General features: G+C 32.6%; 1 protein-coding gene and 1 long non-coding RNA gene across 2 annotated transcripts in view; both read right to left on the bottom strand.

Annotated features, from left to right (window-relative positions):
* LOC125665416 (leucine-rich repeat-containing protein 15-like) overlaps positions 1–22705 on the bottom strand; it is a 996853-nt gene that overhangs the window by 536003 nt on the left and 438145 nt on the right. The gene's annotated exons all lie outside the window — the stretch shown is intronic.
* On the bottom strand, positions 19683–22119 carry LOC125666189 (uncharacterized). Its single transcript, XR_007366566.2, has 3 exons — positions 22053–22119; positions 21774–21843; positions 19683–19830 (listed from the first exon to the last, which is right to left on the bottom strand). It is a non-coding gene; the product is annotated as an uncharacterized LOC125666189 (long non-coding RNA).

The following is a 22705-nucleotide window of genomic DNA, read 5'->3' as shown; positions in this document are numbered from 1 at the left end:
GTTTGTTGAAATAAGTGTAAAGATAATGCAATAATTCATATTTTAAAATGTGAGGGGGGGGGTAGTCAATATATCGAACTTTGCATGTAATGACAACGAAAACAGTTGTTAGAAAAGTAATAGGGGGGTATTGCTACATATGCCTGCATCACCGTTAGAGTACATGTATATTTAACATTAGACAGAATTCAAGACATTAATATTCTCATGTTCAGAAATTAAATTTCTTTATTAACAGTTGATTTAATGATCCGAGACGTTGCGATTCGACGTACTCAGCTATTTTTCCCCGTCAGATCAATACCTTTTCTGCAACTGACTAACTACATAAAACATGCACATTTTAAGGAAAATATGACAATAAAATGATTTGGTAATGGGAGAGGGGTTAAAATCCCAATTTTGCAAGTGGGTCGTTTCTGTAGTTTTATGAAGGTCGTTAGAAATTAAACATACACACTAGACTTATATGTATACATAGACAACGGAAGGATCATTATGGGACCCTTGGGGTTCCGACCCCTTTTTTATAAAGTGCACTCCCGTGGGGATCCGGGTTAGAATAGGTCCTCAGTGACTCGTTTGCTTATCGTAGGAGGCGACTAAATGGGGCGGTCCTTCGGATGACACTGCAAACACTGAGGTCCCGTGTCACAGCAGGTGTGGCACGACAAAGATCCCTCCCTGCCCAATGACCGTAGGCGCCGAGTATAGGCCTAAATTTTGTAGCCCTTCACCGGCAATGGTTACGTCTCCATATTAGTGAAAATTTACGAGAGGGATGTTAAACAACATAAAAATCAATCATCATAAAGTGTAATATCAATAATATTTTTAATAAATGATCTGAATTATACATCATCACGTAACGATGGAAGTTAGCATATATATGCTTACATGCCTAAACGGAAATATATATATATATATATATAAGACAAACACATGGGGGAAATAAATTTCAAGTCACTTTAGGGACAAATTGAGCCCATGATATTTTGGAAATTTATACAAATAAGTGAGTAGATATGTCATTAGTGTTACAGCGTATTTTACAACAATGATTAAACGCCGGAGTACGTACATATCCATGGTTTGATGCAGGATAAAATTTCCTATACGTGTGTGCAATTGTATTTCCTTTTATCAATATCATTTAATTTTCTTATTTATTTATTTTTTGATCCGTTGAACAGTTTACTTATTGATGGAAACTTGACTCACATGAGCAGATCGATACATGCCATTTAAAATTCTAAAATGTAAATATTTTATGTTATTTTTTATATCACCCCCCCCCCCCCCCCAATTTTAATTACATGAAAGTCAAAAAAAATTATTCTATCAATTGTTTAAACATTCTAGGAATTTTCTTTACGTTACACTAGAGATCGGGCTCAAAATGTCCATTCTTTTTGTTGACAACTTACATGGGTTACTGCAGATGATAAGGATACATGTTTGAAACCATGAGGAAATGATGAATGAATATATCTTTCGATGGTAGGATTAATTTTAAATCTACCTCCATAGAGAAAAAAATTCTAAAAACTCAGACGTAAATCACAATCGTAAGTGTTACGACTACGATATGTTTAGTGAAACGCTCGTATACGTGCGAGTGAAATGATCTTAAACGAAATCGTACGTTTACGATCTACGATCGGTTAGTGAGACGGCCGCCAGCTTTTCTGGCTCAGTGGTTCTTGAGAAGAAGATTTTTAAAGATGTCCCCTATATACTTGTATGTAAAACTTTTATCCCCTATTGTGGCCCATCCTACCTATAGGGGCCATGATTTTAACAAACTTGAATCTGCATTATGTCAAAAAGCTTTCATGTAAATATCAGCTTTTCTGGCTCAGTGGTTCTTGGGAAGAAGATATTTAAGTGTCTTCCTAGATATTTGTACGTAAAACTTTGATCCCCTATTGTGGCCCCATCCTACATCCAGGAGACATGCTTTTAACAAACTGGAATCTGCAGTATGTCAGGAAGCTTCCGTGTAAATCGGAGCTCTTCCGGCTCAGTGGTTCTTGAGAAGAATCTTTTTAAATGACCTAACCCTATTTTTGATAAGAAAAGCTTTCAGATCAGGTGAGCTAACAATCACAAGGATATATAATAAGGTATATATGGAAATTAGTATGCATTAATTGTTTTTGATTTCAACGATTCTTTATCAATTTGTTTAAACATATGGCTTTTTTCGTGTAGTCTATTATTGACTAATTACATAGCAATTCGTTTAGTTTGTTCTTTTTCTTTTCTTCATCCAATGCGGGCAATGCAAAATTCTTTGTGAATGCGATATCTTTTATTCAGACTTTGACAAAGGTGACGGGATGCATTAATCAACCACCCCGTAATGCTTGTGATATTTATATATCAGACAAAATAAGTTCATGAGTGAGTTTCACCAGATATTGTGTCCGGTCCATCGTGAACTCGACGATCGCCCTAACCAATCATCAATATTTTAGTGATGGTCATGACTTTGCCAGCACTTTCAATGCAAATACCACTGAACTATGTCGTTATTTGCCTATATGAAATATCATATCCCAAAAGACAACATCATAATGACATATTGCATTAAAACGACAATCAATGTACGCAATAAGTCGTGAGAGTGATATTTAAATTTTCAAAAAATAATGGTCAATTTATTTTTCATATTTCAAGTATCATTCAGCTATGATTAGATTGAAACGCATTTTCTAAAGTGGGTTGGAATGCGTTTGCAAATTCACAAAATATGCACGGAAATTATTACCGCTGCTCTTTTTTGACTTAACACAATAACAATGCATGTAGTTTTCCCGATATTCTCGTATAACTAATAGAATACTATCCGCTTGCACAAAAACGCATGCAATAAAGGAATGATATTATTGATATTTATAAATAGGTACACACATTTGTAGATCATGATATGCTGGTTAAAACATAAATTGAACTCATAACATTCTGGGGACAATCCATGTTCCGCAGTGCGTTTCAACATCACCCTTTAAGTTACTTTCGTTTTCGGCAAATCCGGTCAAATAAAAAACTTGTGAATATATTTCTCCTACATTTAAGCCATGCAATAACTGTGCATATGAGGTCCTTGTCAAAAGTGGATGAAACAGGAATGCTAGCTTGTATAGACACGACATTGTATCTCGCTACATTGTGCATTGCAGAGCTCCATTCTTTACTGACATGAATCTTTAGAAGAGTTGGATGACTTTATATCATTTTTACAATTCTACTTAAAAAATTACAAAAGGGTAATGTAAGTTTTATTACCAAACAAAACAAAGAACACAGTTCGATGTCGCACACAATTAACAACGTCAAGGAATAAACATCGTGATATATAATATTTCTTTTAACGCCGTTTTATCAATTATGACATAAAACTCAACAAGCCTAATTTTGTTGTGGTGGCTCACAAATGTAGGAGAGGAAACTGAACATAGATGAGGGTATGATCTGCGATGCTTCTCACCTTCATGTGTCAAATATATTACATGAGGATACAAATGACGTATAAGGATAATATCAATACATCCTCAATTGATAGAAACGGTGGACCAAAGTGAATGAATCCAAACATAGTTTGTTGATCTACAATGCCTGTCTTGAAATACAAGGCGTTGGCCTTTTCACAATATTTGTTTAATGTTATGTAGAATAACATAATGCATATACCTATATAGTTGAGTAGTACCTATATATAGTTATCCATGTGTGTTATGTTTCTAATATGCTTCAAATAACTTACAGAATACAGGTGTCCGTGGGAACGTTAGTCGGTACTCTGGTGAGTTCTCTACGTTCACAATCTACGTAAGTCCCATCACAGGGATATGCCTTCCAACAGTTACACTGGTCAGGATAGGCGTTCGTTCCCTGGCCGTAAAGGACAGAGAGCACTACTAAAAGCCAAACCCTCGGGTACATCGTTAACATGTGGTGAATAACGTTGTCTCTCTACTCTCATCAAAGTAAAGCTATTCAACAACCCTTCCTTGTTCATACAACAGCTGGAAATTTCCTGATTCCAACACAGGAACATTGAACACGTCATTTGATCTCGTGTCAGCACAGGCATATATCTTTACATTAGAAATGAATATCGAGTATACCCCAAACAAAATCTGGATTTGTGACTTATAACAATATATGTAAGGGTAATGGTAGATATTGATCAATAAAAGTATAGGGTAGAGAAATGAGGCCAGTATTTGTCATTCCTATTAGACGAGATAAGTTCAGCCTCCTGAACTTATTTTGAATGTATGTTTGTTAATCTGTTGTCAGGTACCGTCTATAAACATGTTGCATGTTTGTTAATATGTTGTCAGGTACCGTCTATAAACGCACACTAATGTTTGTTTTCCGGAGTTGACTTTCTTTCATAAAAAACCCTGAGATTTCGTCCAGATTTTACAAAGTAATGCGGTCAATTGAAAATTTCATTTCCATTTAGGTAAAACTTTATCATAGAATGCGTGCAACAAGTGTCAAATCAAACTCTTGTAATATGCAGGTGATTTAAGAATTTGTAGAATGAAGTAACGAAGATTTATATAGATAGACAGCTATATAGAGATATCAGTAGATTTGTATTTCTTGTTGTACACATGGACTATGCACGTAATGCTGTATCTGACTCTCCGGCGTACACTTAATTAACTGGGTGTTTTGTTTAGGAATGAAACAAACTTGTGCTGATTGTATATGTTACCAAGTATCATAGGATAGTTTGTCAATTGTAATTTGTAATTTAGATATTTGTTCACGAATCTCATCAAATAAAACATGTCATATTAAGAAAAGTTATCAGTAGCTATTGAGAATTAATTTAAAAAAGTGGAAATTGCTAAAAATTACAAATCTCACACTTTTGTGTATAGTGATACTAAATGTTAAAAAAGAGAAAATCACGGGAACCACGCGTCAGGTTTCAATTTTCCAACAATGTACAATGGAAGGAAATTAAGGAAAATACTTAAATTATTATATTTGTGTTTAAAAATATATATATATCTCCATCCTTATTCTAAAAACAATAAGCTATAAATTTAGGTAAAAAAGACCTTGTAAGACTTCTTTTCAGACAGTATTTTATGTGAGAGGCAGCAGGCCTGACATTAAATCTACACATCTGTTTTAATAGAGCTAAGTATGCTACCAATATAGTAAACAAAACATTTCAAAAATGTACTCCTTTTCTGTAAACCAACCAAACATTATACAGTAGTATGTATTATTAAAAAAAATGATTAACCCTTTTAATGTGAACTCTCTTGAATTAAAGGAAGACATGAATGAATATCACTTAGCAGACATCATAAAAAATTGGATAGTCATCAAGGAATTGATTTAATAGAAACCTTGAAAGGTAATGTGGATATTTGCCTATTTTCATTTAAATGTAAAACCAATGTTGATGCACCAAATGCGCATTTCGACATGTTTGAAATCCGAAATAACAACACACTTGTAAGAGCTAATTCAGGGACAACAGAATGTCACAAAGAGGAGCCAAATTCGCCCAAGAATAAGAACTATGCATGAGGGATATAATCCTTGATTTTGAAATGAAATTCTATATTTTACCACAGCAATTAAATATACATCCGTATTTTCAAGCTAGTAACGAAGTACTTAACTACTGGGCTGTAGAGACCTTCAGGGACTAAATATAATGTTATATATTAGTTAACAGTAAATTTGGAATTTATGTAACTATCCCCATATTCAATACAAACTGTGTTGTTGATAGTAAATTAATAACAAGTAAAATTTGACGTATATCTGTTGTAGAACTCTTATTTCTCATTGAAAAAAAAAACAACACACACACATATATCCACCTAACAGAAATATCTAAATCATAAAAAAATATGGATGGTCAACAATATGGACCTATATTATCAAGGATTACGTCATGTTTAACCTCATATTGCGTCATACTCAACATGCATTGTGGCACACTTTTTTGTGTTTCCAATCAAAGCTCGTCATTTTCACTAAAATCATTTATATTATTATATCAAATGGTTAATGTAATTTCTATTATAATGTAATTTTTATTTCATTCTGATGCGAAAGGAGAGGGTGGGTGGATGGTTTGTAAAACTTCATTTTACACTCTATTATTGTATATTTCGTTCGTAGATCCTCTAATAAACATTCCATCCCCATATCACCAGGCCATGGGTTTAGCACACACGTTTTTGAATTACAAATCAAAATGTATGTAAAGAAATACTTGGGTCGTACTAATTCCAACATACATTTGTGATGCCCCCCCCCCCCCCCCCCCCAGAATAGTAGACTTGAAGACCTGATGATTCTAATTATGTTTTATGACTTTGCTATGTATATTTTCCATAGTTGGGGTATGCATGGAGTTATAAAGCAATGTGTGATTTTCTTTTAAAATACCTATGTTGGTTAGTAGATAACGATATATACTTATACATACCAACTGTAGTTTAGGTAAAGTGATTACATATGATGTCCCCCCCCCCCAGAATAGTAGACTTGACGACCTGGTGATTCTAATTCTGTTTTATGACTTTGCTATGTATATTTTCCATAGTTGGGGTATGTATGGAGTTATAAAGCAATATGTGATTTCTTTTTAAAATACCCATGTTGGTTAGTAGATAACGATATATACTTGTACATGACAACTGTAGTTTAGGTAAACTGATTACATATGGAGGTCACTGGTTAATGTATGTGACCTTGACATTGTAGGACAAAGCCATTGACAAGTCTCAATAGAATTTAGCATGTCATTAGGGAGGAATCGATGTACCCAGATGGCAAATAATCTTGACCTGAATGAATTCATTAATGAAATACATTTTCAAAAATGTAGTTGAACTTGAAAAAAATGTATATTTGGTCAGCTCACTAGCAAAAAAAACAACACACAATTTTTTTTTAAAGATAGAAAGCTAGCATTTGTTATTTCTTTCTATATGAAAGACCTTGTCTGATTGTATTGTGCCTCTGAAAAAGGTAGGTCAAAATATATAGTTTTATTTGAATGTTTGTCTATATACAATGCAAGGTATGGTTATTGCCATGGCATCCATTTTTCGTGAGATTATTGACATCTCTTACTTCAACAACATTTATATAAGCCTTCTTTATTTACCTAAAACTAAAAACATATTATCTTAATTGTATTTATTTTTTTATTTTGAAGAGGTATATTTCACTGGTTTTTTTTTACTTTGTCCTTGTTACCACGATAACAACGGAGTAGTCAATGACATCGTATTGTTTGAGTTTAAGTGACTCACATATGTAAATCCAATGATTTTATCAATAAAACTACATAATATTTTATAGCATTCTTCAATAAAAAATGTGATTTCCACAAAATTATCCATTATTACTGACAGCGTCTCTGAAGTGTTGGACCAGCTGTTATTTTGAAATCGTAACAGACAGAAATGATTCTTGATTAATGACTTTATAACATGTTGGTATAACACGATTAGCTAGAATGACTGATAGGGAAATTGTGAAAACCCATGGATATATGTTCTTATACTGTAGTGTCTCAAAGTGCATGTAATGTATTCATCTCTTCACGACATACTTTGTATCCCGAACGTTTGAATACCAATTAAGGGTTAATTAATATTTTGTTGAGCGGAATTTGATACGGAGAAATATAATACAAGTGAAATCCGAATTGGATATTGAAGATATATGAAAATATAGAAACACATTTATGGTTACCTCTTTTCTAGAGATTAGCTTTAATAAATCAAAGCGTAGAGATACGTTTAGTTAGATTTATTCTAATCGTCTAATTTAATTCCACATCATGCTTTAAACGAATATTGACATATTTGTAACTAGTTCGATCCTTTCTGAACTACTACCGCATAGACGTTCAAGAATGTATTTTCAAAACACCGTAATCTCAAACAAACTTTTTAAAAATGAAATAATATTTTGGTTGAAAATGGTTTGCTACTGAACACATTTGTATATAATGTACTATTGCATCACATTATTATATTAGATATGGTATACATTACCCCTCAACGAATTTTATACTTCAAATTCAAAATAATTTCAATATGCCAGTTATGCTGTTATGATTTTTTGTTATTTCCATTTAGCAGTAAAATATATGTCCAATATATCTGTGTTCATTATATTAGAGAACATTAATCAAATCGTTGTCTATGCAATAGGGCACAATTAACCTGGCAAATTAACTATCCTATATACCCAACTTTTAAAAATGAAGTCTTGGAAATTCATGAATCACAGCACATCCATACACGTATAGATCACCTACATTTGTGTATCTAGAAACGATGAGGATAGCAACAGTCGATGTCATCACATTCCACGACTGTAGAGAAAGGTAAGACAACTGATGAACAGAGATACCTTAAGTATAGTGTATAACAATTCAGTTTATAGTTTAAACACGGCGACTGATAAGACAGCATATCATTCAAGATATTTTCAAAATCCAATTGTAAAGCAAAGGAAATTTGTTTAAAACATAGTCGTTTGTACTTTATCAACACTAGATATCGGTCTTAATAGCTCTGTAGTGAGAAAACATGGTGCGGGGATCCCGGTTTTTACTTTTCATAAGTAAAAAAAAGAACCACTATTCTATCAAATGGCATACAGTGTCTGACATGCTTCACATTAAGTGGTACACTGGTATTTTCATATTGATTTTGACTACGAGCTACTTTGTTTACCTCCTCAAGATATATATACAGTTGTTGTGACCGTTCAATGTTGTTTTTTATCCTTCCCTAAGCTCTTAGTCCAACATATCTTGAATTTTATTATTGTGTGTATTAGTGTTTAAAATGAATTGTGTTTAATTCTACAAAAATCCGGGTTACAATAGGTCATCAGTATCCCCTTGCTTTTCGTAAGAAGCGACTAAATGGGGCGGTCCTTCGGATGAGACCACACAAACCAAGTGTCACAACAGGTGTGGCATGATAAAGACCCCTAAAGCTCAATGGCCATAAGCGCCGAACATAGGCCTAAATTTTGCAGCCCTTCACCGGCAGTGGTGACGTATCCATATGAATGAAATATTCTCGAGAGGAATGTAAAGCAATATTCAATCAATCTACAGAAAGGGGAAACAGTTTGCTGTGACATTGCATCCATACAACATGATATATCTGATCAGAAACACGCATTATACTCATGTAAATAGATAGTAGAAAAACTAGACGTCCTTCCAATTCGTCATCTAACAATCGAATCAAAAATAAATCTCATGAAATAGAAAATGTCATATTAAGAAACGTTTTCAGTAGCCATTGCGAATTATCTTGAAAAAGTGGAAAGTGCGAAAAATTACATATCCTAGCAAAACTCCGATATTTCTGTGTATTGTGATAGTAAATGTTTAAAAAGAGAAAATTACAGGAACCATGCGCCGCGTTTCAATGACAACGAACTGTTATATAATATGATGTTTTTTTTAAATCTTTTCACAAATATTTCTAATAAAACAATTTTCCAGCAATGTACAATGAAAGGAAATTAAAGAAAATACTTAAATTGGTTTTTGTTGTGTTTATACAATACATATTTTGATCGTTATTCTAAAAGCAATAAGCTGTAAATCAAGGTAAACTAGAACATTTATGATTTCTTTTCCGACAGTATTTGATGTGAAGTGCAGAAGGGCTCACATTAATTCTACATACCTGTTTTAAGTTATTATTGCTACCGATATAGTAAATAAAAACATTTGAAGAATGTTCTCTACCCCCTAACACTATACACTAGTGTTTATTATTTTACACAATGATTAACCCCGTCCATGCGAAATATCTAGAATTAAAGCAAGATATGAATGACTATCACTTATCAGACATTATAACAATTTGTGATGATCATCAAGGAATGGATTTAATAGAAAAGTTGAAATGCGATTTGGAGATTTGCCTATTTTTTTGTAAATCTAATAGTTAATAGTAAATTTAGAATATATATAAACATTCTAATATTCATACAAACTATCTTCACTGATACTAAATTGATAGCCAAAAAATGACGTATATCTATTTTAGAACTATTGTTTCTCATTTAAAAAAACAAAACAAAGATACGTTAAGCAGAAATATCTAAATCCTTTTCTACACTAGGGCCTATATTATCAATGACAACGTCACATTTTTAACTCATATTGCGCCATATTCAACATGCATTGTGACACATGTTTTGTGTATCCAATCAGAGCTTGTCATTCTCTCTAAAATTATTTATAATCTACTAAATGGTCAGTGTAATTTCTATTTAGATGCAATTCGTATTTCGAGATATTGTATAGGTAACGATGTAGATTGCTGTTTTGATGAGAAAGGAGAGAGTGGGAGGGTGGTTGGTTGGTATGGCTTTATTGTAAACTGTGTTAGTGTATATATCGTTGGTAGATCCTCCAATAAATATATCATCCCCAAATCATCAGGCCATGGGTATAGCACACACGTTTTGTAAATTACAAATCAAAATACACGAAAAGAAAATACTGGGGGCGTACTAGTTCCATCATACATGTGTATTACCCCCCCCCCCCCCACAGAATAGTAAAGTTAACGACCCGGTGATTCTAATTATGTGCTATGACTTTGTTATGGATAATTTCTCCATAGTTGAGGTATGCATTGAGTTATAGAGCATTATGTATTTTTTTTTAAATATCCATTTTGGTTAGTAGATAAAGATATATACTTCTACATGCAACTGTAGTTTTTATTAAATGATTAAATATGAAGGTCACTGATTAATGTGCGTGACCTTGATACTGTAGAACAAGGTCATTGACAAATCTCAATATAATCTAGCATGCCATTAGGGATTAATCGATGCACCCAGATGGCAAATATTATTGACCTAAATTAATTCATTACTTAAATACAATTTCGAAATTGTAGCTAAACATGTCAAAAATTGTGTTTTTGATCAGGTCATTAACATAAAAAGTAGTTTAACTGATTTTGATTTTTAAATAGAAATTGAACATTCGTTAATTCTTTCTATATGAAAAAATTGCCTGATAGTGTTGCGCCTCTGAAAAGGGTTAGCTAATAAATATATAGTTTTATCTGAATTTTTGACGGTATACAATGCAAGGTACGATGGTTGCAAAGACAACCAGTTTTGGTGAGATTATTGAAATTTCTTACTTCAACAAAATATATATAAGCCTTGTTTCTTTATCTTAAACTAACGACAATCTTATTATTTTAATTGTATCAAATATATTAGCAAACGATTCTATCGGTGGTGATGATGGTGGATTTTTCGGAATTAAACGTTTTGATATTCAGTGCAAATTCAGTGTGTATTGTTTATGGAACTTTGATTGTGAAATCGCTTGACTCGGTTGGTTGGTTGATTGCTTTACGTTCCGTTGAGAATTACAAAACAATTACATCATCAGCTGCTCTTCCACTAGTCAACCATTTTGTCCGTCTTTTCGCATACGAATGTTATACATTGATGTATTTCAATTGCAGATTGTAATATGGAATGTTAGATTTTGTAGTTGTATGTTATTCATATTAAATTACAATTTTGTTACATGCTCTAGTGTTTATAGTTTTGAAACTTTGTTTTAAATGAGTATTCGTATATATAACTTCAGGACACTGGAGAAGAATAAATGTGTGCAATAACCAGGGGTGCATTTTACAAAAGAACTTACGACTTACGACCAACTTTACATATTGGAATTATCCAGTTCATTGTAAGATAAATCACTCCAATGTAAAATAGTGAAAAAATAATGTTCGGCATTAACTTTCAGAAACGTTTTAATTCTTTGATTCAAACTAATAACTGTGTAATATAATTTAAGACTTGGGATTTTGTCGTAAGTTCTTTTGTAAAACAGGCCACATGTCAACTTCTTGAAATAAAGTAATAAAAAAAATCAGTCATAGTCAGACATTGCCAGTTGTAGGGGAACTGTCACACATTTACACCTATGGTAAGCGCTTACGGCCGTATCAAGGTTTTTTAAGCTTCCCAGCACTCTCAGCTACGCCGGACCTCTGTATTTTAGGTCATATCAGAAAGACTGGTGTTCTCAATTCAAAATTCTACGCCTTTGGCAAAGTGGCAATCACTACTTATATTTTGATAGAACCATGGCACGAGTGGGGCTCACACTCACAACGTTATGATGCAAACGCTCTAACCCCGATCTATCGTGACGCCGAGCTCAAAATTAGTATTGATAAATTATTTTGCATACTAAATTTCATTTTGTCTGCGTTTTGTAAATTCAATACTATTCGAAAAATAAATTGTTTATACCTCTATTACTATATGCAAGGTGAAGATAACGAACAGTGATCAATCTCATAAATCCTATAAGCAATACAAAATATATAGTTGGGCAAACACGGACCCCTGGACACAAAGAAGTGGGATCAAGTACCTAGGAGGAGTAGGCATCCGCTGTTGACCGTGATACCTATATCCTGATCAGGTAAACGGAGTTATCCGCAGTCAAAATCAGCATGCCAAGAATGGCTTAACAATCGGTATGAAACATGTCAGACATCATTTGATTCAATGCAAAGTTGTATTGACGAACTAAATCGTTATAACGACCATATAATTTTCAATATGCTGGCTTCAATCGAGACTGTTGAAACTCCTCTACCATCAACTTGTTTATAAGTAGCTTAACTCGATTTAAAAACTGACTAGACGCAGAACAAGCTCTTGCATATCGAATCAGTTGAGATATATAAACACCACATGCATGCGACAATTGAATATTGCTACATAAATATGGGAAGTTGACGATGGAGAAGTTGAAATCATCCCGTTTGTCATACAGTTGAGTTTTCAGTTTGCCCTTAATGTCTACTTTCAATAAATTATCTAAGTATGAAGCAGAAGTGGACGACTCTGTAGTGTCCTTTATTTTGAGCTCACAGGGTTATATCAAATCGACATATGGATGAAAGCTATAATTGTTAATAGACAAAATGTCATCGACATATCTAAATGTCGAAATGAAGGCCACAGCGATATATTTTTCTCTTCTCGCGTAGAAGTTTTTGAATAAATTCTGCTTCATATGAATATAGAAACAGGTCAGCTAACAAAGGAGCACAATTCGTGCCCATGGGAATTCCAACAGACTGTTGGAAGTTATGATCACCAAAGACCACGAAGATATTGTCAATGAGGAACTCTATCATATTTCTTATTTCAACTTCAGACTACGTGTGCGTGGAATCAGAGTGGTGTTTAACAAAGTAAGTTTTTCAATGACTGATAACTTGATAGGAATATTTCAGTTTTCCGTTTTTGTTGAAGAAGCAACTTTTTATGATGTCAAAAAGTCTAGTCTTTAATTTATCGTGAGGAATGGTCGTTTATAGTGTTGAAAAGTCATAGGTTTTAATGTTATTGATTTAGGAAACATTCTGCAATTTCAAGTTTACTAAAATTTCTTTAGAATTTTTTAGAATTCACATTTGATTAACAGCACTTCTGGCATATGTAGTCGCACAGTAAGTTTGAAATTTCTCCTTCACAGCTGTTAATATTTTCGTGAGGAACAAAGATAGGGGTTTGGTAGAACACTTATTGGATCCAGTAAGGTATCTTTGTTTATAAGGCTGTTTATGTAGTTTAGGAATCCAGTATAGGTACGGTAACTCATATCCATTCGACCCATTGACTGCGATATTAAATGTGTCTAAAATTGAAGCATGGTTTTGAAGAAGTTCATCTTTTGAAAGGGCAGTTGGAATATAAGTACGATTACCAAAAGTGCAATTAATGCCAAGTTCGTTTAAAATACAGTTGTAATAATCACCCTTACACACAAAGACAATGTTGTTACTAGCTTTGTCAGCTGCAGCCAAAACATATTCCTCCTGTAACCTGTTTAACGGTATCAATTAAGAAGGAAATTATAGTAATATTTTTATATCCTCATACAGATGAAAGAAAACGAGAAAGATGATGCGGTCGTTTACTACAATTGAAATGGTCGTAGTATTCATACAAATATAATGTAAGCAGCTCAAGTCCTTATATATCCTGCAATACATGATAAATGCACTATGTAGCTACTTTAAACGCATTTCACGAGTTTTGTTGATTCCTTCTGGTCACTAATGATGTATGTAGATGTATTTTGTTTTGGTACATATGTTTTATAACACATCAGTTAAAAGATTATTTAAATTACATGGGTGCATATACTTGGCAACATGCCTGCCGTTGAGACCAGGGTAGTGTCTGTATCCCCAATGGTATATTTTTTTTACCTGAATCACAAACCACTTCTTGAAGTGAAATGTCCTTCAGCAATGTTTCTTTTAAATTAAGAGGGTTTTGACAGAAATTTTCCATACTCCACAAAAAGGGCTTTAGCTGCAATCGCCTTGTTTTTATCAAGCGGATAAGGGTGACTAAATGGCAATCGCAGTATAGGGGATTTCTGCTTACATCACTGAAAAAACCCATGATAATTTATTGATAAACGAGAGAGTTCCAAAGGAAGGTGAAGATACTAAACAGTTATCAATATCATAATTCCTATAAGGAATACAAAATAGATAGTTGAGCAAACAAGGACCGGATGATGAGCCTAGGAGGAGTAAGCATCCCTTGACGACCGGTCACACCCAACGTGAACCTATATCCTGATCAGGTAAATATAGTTATCAAAATCAGAGTGCCAAGACTTTGAGCCAAAAAATGTATTGGCAAACTAAATCCTGAATTCAAACGAGACTGATTAAAACCGTGCACCATTGACATGTTTTTCAGTAGCCTGCTTCGATTTAAAAACTAAAAATTTCCAGAACAATGTCGTGCATATCGAATCAGTTAAGAGATATAAAAACCATATGCAGATGATAATGGAATATTGGTTCATAAGTATGGGAAGTTGAATCCATGATAGAAAATTGAAACACTGCTGCATTGGTGGTCTTTGGGAACATGGACAATGGTGTCATATCACATGGGATGTGCCTCCTCGCATTAGCTTCTCCACTGTCGTTTGAACGTATTTGTACTGTGTATCAATTCATGATCCAAGGAATACGCGTTACATAGAATATGTAATATATATATATATATATATATATATATATATATATATATATATATATATATGTATGTATATGTATGTATATATATATATATATATATATATATATATATATATATATATATGTATGTATATATATATATATATATATATATATATATATATATATATATATATATATATATATATATATATATATATATATAATATATATAAATATATAGATATATATATCTATCTATATATCTAGTTCTCTATCTATATATCCATCTATATCTATCTATATATATGTAAATCCACGTTACTTCATTCTAAATATTGAACAAAAACACATGAATATTAACACAATTGGATTTTATATTTGTAATACGTCTTGTATGATAAAGTGTTACCTAAATGCAAATGAAATAAACGATATAAATAACCGTATTACTTTGTAATATATAGATAGATGAATATATATACATGTATATTAATATATATATATATATATATATATATATATATATATATATATAAATAGATAGACAGATAGATAGATAGATATATGGATAGATAGATAGATAGATAGATAGATAGAGATAGATAGATAGATAGATAGATAGATAGATAGATAGATAGATAGATATATAGATAGATAGATAGATGGATAGATAGATAGATAGATAGATGGATGGATTGATTGATTGATTGATTTTTTATTTCCAATGTAGAATTGGTTGTCTCGATATCGTTTCTTTTTCCTGTTGTATATATTATGAAATAACTTAGGACAATTTGCCTATTATAATTTATAGTTTAACTACGTATAAGTTGCTCTCTCTCGTCAATAAAGGATGTAAATCAACAATTCTTTATTATACCATTTCCTACGTACAACATACAACCCTCACGGACATCAGGACATTGCCCACTCCCTGTGTTTCCTCATGTATGTTATCCCCCTTTTGTTCTATACTAAATTTACTTCAACCCAATAAAAATAACATAGTACCTTGTCTCTACTTCTACACTGTATCTTATCTACCAATCTCCTAACCATGATAGTACGAAGCCATGTACCTAAATTAACCCAGAATGCCATATTTTAAACGGAGGTTGGCGAAGGAACACCCACTTGATCCGGTTACGAGCTCAGCAATATAAAGGCAAACACCCCATATCATTACATATTTAGATACTGAAAACGAAATAGCTCATCAACTAATAAAGTGCCACCATACAAAAAGAAACACTGGCGAGTCCTGGACTCATGTGTTTCATCACCGGCGTTTAGAATTTTAAGTGATGCCTTCGTGCTGATTAATACATTTCCTTTAAGGTATGGGATACTGAATTTGTAACATTTGTAGGATTTCAAATTTTATGATTGGAAGACGATTTCATTCCTCGATATTCACAGTAACCACGAACGCCTCCGTTTATCTCCCTCCAAAATAGCTATAAAGGTTCAAAGACGTTTTTATCTTCAGTTAAATACAAGCAACATATGTATTATATTAAAACAAAAAAGTCCCAGTCAATTTGCTCAGGAGGCGATGAAGAAACTTGATCCCGTCTCCATTGATACTGGTATGGAACCTGCCGTCAGTGGTGTATTTCATATCTAACAAATTACGGAATTCTTATTTTCAGATAAAAATAAAAAATGTCTGATACTTTGATAAAAATACAGATTTCTTATCTACAGAAAAAATGTGAAATTCTTATTTACAAATAAAGATACAAAAAATATAAACAACAAATGTTATCTACACTTATAAAATATGCAAAATGCTTATTTAAACTTATAAACTATAAAAAATTCTTATCTATACTGATAAAATATACAAAATCCTTTTTTTACAGTGATAAGATATACAAAATTCTTATTACATTTATAAATTATACAAACTTTTTTATATACACTGATAAAGCATACTTATTTCTTATTTACCCGTATGCAAAGTGAAGATAACGAAAAGTGATCAATATCAAAACTCATATAAGCAATACAAAATAGATAATTGGGCAAACACGGACCCCTGGACACACCAGATATGGAACCAGGTGCCCAAGAGGAGTAATAATTCCCTCTTGACCGGTCACATCCGCCATGAGGCCTATTTCCTGATCTGGTAAGCGGAGCTATCCACAGTCAGAATTAGTGTGCCAAAAACGGCTTAACAATCGGTATGAAACAGGTCAGACAGTATCTGACCCAATGATAGGTTGTATTGACAAACTACATCGTTATAACGACCATATAATTTGTGAAATGCTTACTTCAATCGAGACTGTTGAAACCCCTGTACCATCAACTTGTTTGCCAGAAGCTTACTTCGTTTTAAAAACTGAATATACACAGAATAAGCCCTTGCATATACAAAATTTGTATCGATACTGATAAAATATACAAAATACTTATTAACACTGATAAAAAATAAAAATTCGTATTTACACTGATAAAATATACAAAATTGTTTTTTGCACTGATAAATATACAAAATGCTTAACTAAGATAAAAATACAGAACTATCATCTACTTATAGAAATGCAGAACTCTTATCTACTTATAGAAATACAGAAATCTTGATCGGCACTTATGGTCTTTTAGCAGGGATGTATTTATATCGTGTCACATCTGTTGTGTTTGCAGATTTTTCGAAGAACCCTCGCATTTAGTCACCTTTTACGACAAGCAAAATGTATTAAGGACCTATTCTAACCCGGATCCTCAAAGCATCGATGTATCTGTGTCATGTCTTAATTTCATTTGACTTGTGTATGAAAGCTGAATAAAACGAAAAGTGGTTAATATCATAATTCTAAAAGATTGCAAAATCAAGAATATGGTAAACACGGACCCTTAGACAGAACGGATGTTGGATCAAGTGCCAAGATTGAGTAAATATTCCCTGTTCACAGGTCACATCCGTCCTGGGCCTTCTGTCTTGATTAGGTAAATAGTGTAATCAGTAGTTGAAATAAATGTGTAAAGAAAAACCTAACATCTGGTACGAAACACGCCATATATTATTGAACTCAGTGATAGTTCCTATTTGCAAATTAGATCACTAAGTAAAGATAATAGAATGTACGAAATATTGAAGTTATAGAGGACTTTTCAAACACTTATCAGTTGCTTTCTGAATTGAAATGGAGCATGGGAACATACATATCTTGCAATCAGTCATAAAAAAAAACCCAGTTAATTTGTTAAACACGAATCTGATTCTACGTAAAATACTCTGAACTTCCTATTAAAAAGGTGCAACGATGCTGGGGTTTGACCTTGCCAATATTTAGGCAATATTTTAACTCAACATTTTGATAGATCGGTAACGATTAATCAAAAGTGAAGATCACAGAATAGTGATCGATTTCATTCCTATAAATAATACAGAACCAGGGGTGGGACAAACAAGAACCCGGACACGGATATCTATAGTTCTGAAATTCCAAATTTAATTTTACACATGTGTCATTTCACCTAGGGCTTGATAATGAATTAAGAGGCTGTCTACGACAGAACCATGCAAATGGCTATTGATGGACATGTGTCGGAATTTCATGAAACTTGGTATATATGCTTTAGATAACATAACTTGAACGTAAAAATAATTATTTTCATTCCACTTGATCGGTAACCATGGAAACGAGAGACACTTGGTTTTCCCCATTTCTATATTTAGATCTATTTATCAGACAATGTACTCCTCTTTTTGGTTTAATGCAAAACCCATGTTTTGCAATTTAATGATACCTATTTCATGATATTGCAGATACAAATAGGAATTAATAACACATAAACAATCAAAATTTAATACACAGTGCAATAAAATATCAAAGTTTTAAAATGAGAGAAATGCTGAAATTTTACCTAATTTCACCTATTTGCACTGAAACAGGTATAGTTGCCCAAGAAACACTTCAATAGACATCATATTTGATACATGTGTAGAACCTATCAATTTCTAATATATGTTAAAGGGAATTTGGTTGCAAATGAAATTTAGTGGTATATTGGAGGGGGGGGGGATTTATGCAAGAAAAAAGGGGGATGGGGTAATGTCGGTTGTGTAGTGTTAAAATCTTCAGATAACGTAATAATGTCATTGTACATGTCATGCATGAGCATTAATGAAGGGTGAAAATTATTGTTGTATTTTGACCCAATATTGGAGGCAGAGGGGTTATTTTGAAAAAAAATCTTCCACCATTACCTTCCACCAATAAATAGTACATTTATTGTAGTCATATACAAGAATCGTGTATTCAAAGCGTTTTTGCTTTCTATCAAATTCAGCAGGCAATTACAACATATGATATATCTCTCATGTTTTAAATTCACTCTGCATATGTAGTTTTATTGTAAGTAAGGCCATAAAGGATGGGGGGGGGGGTGTTTAGTGTGAGTTTTAGGAAATCTGACATCTAGAAAATCCTGAGAGATGTAAAATAACCTCCAAGCAGTAGATATTTATTTCAACCTAAAGGATTAAATAACCTGAATAAAAAATCAAAACATTTTTTCTTAACCACTTATGAGTTCAGTCATAGATAATATATATTGGATAATAATCGGCTACATTCAATTGCAACAATATCACTGATGACATTCTGAAGGTCTTTGTCATTTTCTGGACACTCCCCATTTTTCACCATGCCAATACAAGGAAAGTAATTGTTTGGTTCCTTGGAAAGCAGGGGTACGGCTGTCTTACTTCAGAACACATCTGCAAAATAACAAAACAATTCTTATTATTGCATGAGTTTGCCTCTTGTCAGGACCCCCCCCCCCCCCCGGTCATATAGAAAACCCAGACATATTAGCATCACACGTGTTTTGAACGTTAAATAACCAGAAAAGTTTTTTATAATATTTAGAAGTTTTATGGCCACGTTTAACCATAAATTACAATTTCAGCAACTCATCCTTTGGTATTAAAATCCTCCTTGCAATTTGTTCACTGTTTTTATTGCACAATAATATGCATATGCACCTCTTTTAATCATTAAATTTGAATTTAGAGATCGAGATAAAGATTTTCATTTCATTGTGAGAATTTTCTATCTGAAATGAGTATACTCTTTGTGATGTAATAAAATTAAAAATTTGATAATTAATTGATTTATAGATGGTGTTTCATTTTCTAGTGTTCACATAAAAAACAATAGTTCATGGGTCAAGTTGTCTAAACAAGGGGTGGGTTGTCTAACCACGGGGTTAAGTTGCATAAACATGGCTTGCCTGAAGCATAAAACTGAAAGTAACACAAAACGTGAAACACTAATGGCAACAAAGAACAATAAACAAGGTAAACAAATTTGATACGAAAAGAGAGGTCTTGTTACAAGGATTGTTAATATGAAATATGACAGCCTATCATTCACCCAGTTTTAAAATTTGGGTCAAATTCCAAATTTAAGGTCACAAGGTCAAAAACTTTAGCAAAAAAAGTAACTTCTACAGGGGGGAAAAATTGGTGCAATTGCCAAAATTATGTTTTTGAGCATGAAAGTAGGAAATGATATTTCAACTAGAGTACTGTTTTCAAGCCCTTCCAAGTTTTTAAATCTATTCAACTTTTTCATAAATAAGGAGGGTGATCGCTTATTATATTCAAGCAACCTGAAATTTGCACTATTGTTTATGTAAGCACTCTTTAGTTCTAAGTCACTTTCTGTCTAATGTTAGATGACCTGTAATAAGTGTTTACAGTTAACATTTTAGTGGTATCTATATATTGGCTGAAGGAAAACGGGTCAAAAGCCTATATATATTGTGGTATATACTATGCAATCTTGAAAAAAGGTGTGCATTATATTCGGCAAAATACGGTAACTGATTTTGGAAATGGTCAAAATAAAGTTTAGGGACGGTCGGGTAACCGGAACCACACATATTCTTTAATTTGGCCTGTTTACTGTAGGGATCTTGACTATAGGCAAGGTTTTAATTAAAACAAATATCTTATATACTCTGAATTTCAATTTTTTTTATTTGTCTGCAGAGATATTTATACAATACTACATATACATATGGTATATGCTACATCTATAATGTGAACTTGCTGTCTTACATAAAACAAAATTTTATTTATCGAAATCACAGGAAAGTTTCAAAGTGATTAGAAGCATTCCACATTACCTAAACCTACATTTATATTAAGTGTGCAATAAACATGATACAATGTAAATAACAGAATCATTAATAAAATCTTACTTCTTTCAGATTTTCAATTAATTAATCACAGATCTCACAAATATCTCCATAGACTTGTCATTTGATTTTATTCCAAAATTGATTTTTAAAATTATCTTGATTCCAATATGCACTGCTAAATAAATTTTCTGTTTATAGAACAAAAAAAAACAAAAACAAAAAACAAGCTTGTAGTTAAACTACAGTTACATTAATATTAATGCACACTCCCTCCCTTCAATCATTTCTATTATCATTTTCTTTAAAAGTTAAAAAATGTCTAAAAACTACAATATAAATTGCTCTTACATAAGTCATTCTCCAGAAAAATCCTGGACTTGAATTTGTACTTTATTTGTTTGACTTAATTCAGTTTCCATCCATAATTCTATCAACTTATATGTTAGTTGTTAACCTAGAAGGTGTCACTTAAATTCCTATTGGATTTTATTCAGACATTTGTTTGCATCATACCTTTCAACTCTTTCTTTACATCTGTCTTAATCTGGACACAACTTTTGTGTTTCTCAATGTATTGTCTTGTCTGCAAACACCAAACACATATATTAAAATTTCATTGTATTTCCTAAATATGTTGTAACAGCATGTATTTTAATCTAGAAAATTGTGCATTGAGGAAATTGATATCTTTCAAATAGAAGTAAAATTTTAAAAATTTCATCCATGATTATTTATGCATAAGTGCATATTTCAGTATCTGTTAGTGCAGGAAGATAAAAAAAATTAACTTACCAGAATCAATGGCAGCTTGAGCAATGCGGCAGATCTATCGACTTTGGAGTCACGGAGTCCCCCCCCCTTTCACATCTGAATTAGATTTGTCATGTAATGGGTGACAATATGTTGTTCTTTATTAAATGTCAATGTCCATGATTGGCATAGGCATGATGATGTCTGTTAAGTCTAGATCATAGTTAATGCACATCAGCTGTGCAGTGCAGTGAAAAATGATTCTGGAATTCACACAATTTCTGATGGACATTTAAAAATCTCAAGTGTGCTGAAGTATACTTCTTGCAATCCTGATGTAAATAAACTCCCTCTTTCTTTGAAATTTTCACCAAGGCTATAAATTTATCTTCCATCACTTTCCACCCATTCCATGTTGTTGTCATCTGCCTTATGAATCATTCTTCCCTACCTTCTTCCCATGAGAGTTCCACAAAGGGAGATAATTTTTTGATAAAATTTCCGAATTTTATACCCCAAATAAATTACTTTCTATTTATTTGCAACCAAATTCCCATTTAGTAGTGATAATTTCTGCATAAATCTGTGTTTTAAACCATGAAACTATTTATTTTAAGCGTTTCTTGGGGTTTTCTGACTCACTAAAAATAGCATTTAATTTGAAAGTTACATAAACTTACTAGTTCAAACACTAT

This window comes from Ostrea edulis, chromosome 10, assembly GCF_947568905.1.
Source record: "Ostrea edulis chromosome 10, xbOstEdul1.1, whole genome shotgun sequence".
NCBI lineage: Eukaryota > Metazoa > Mollusca > Bivalvia > Ostreida > Ostreidae > Ostrea > Ostrea edulis.
Note: the sequence above shows the minus strand (reverse complement) of the source record. Positions and strands in the feature narration are given on the sequence as shown.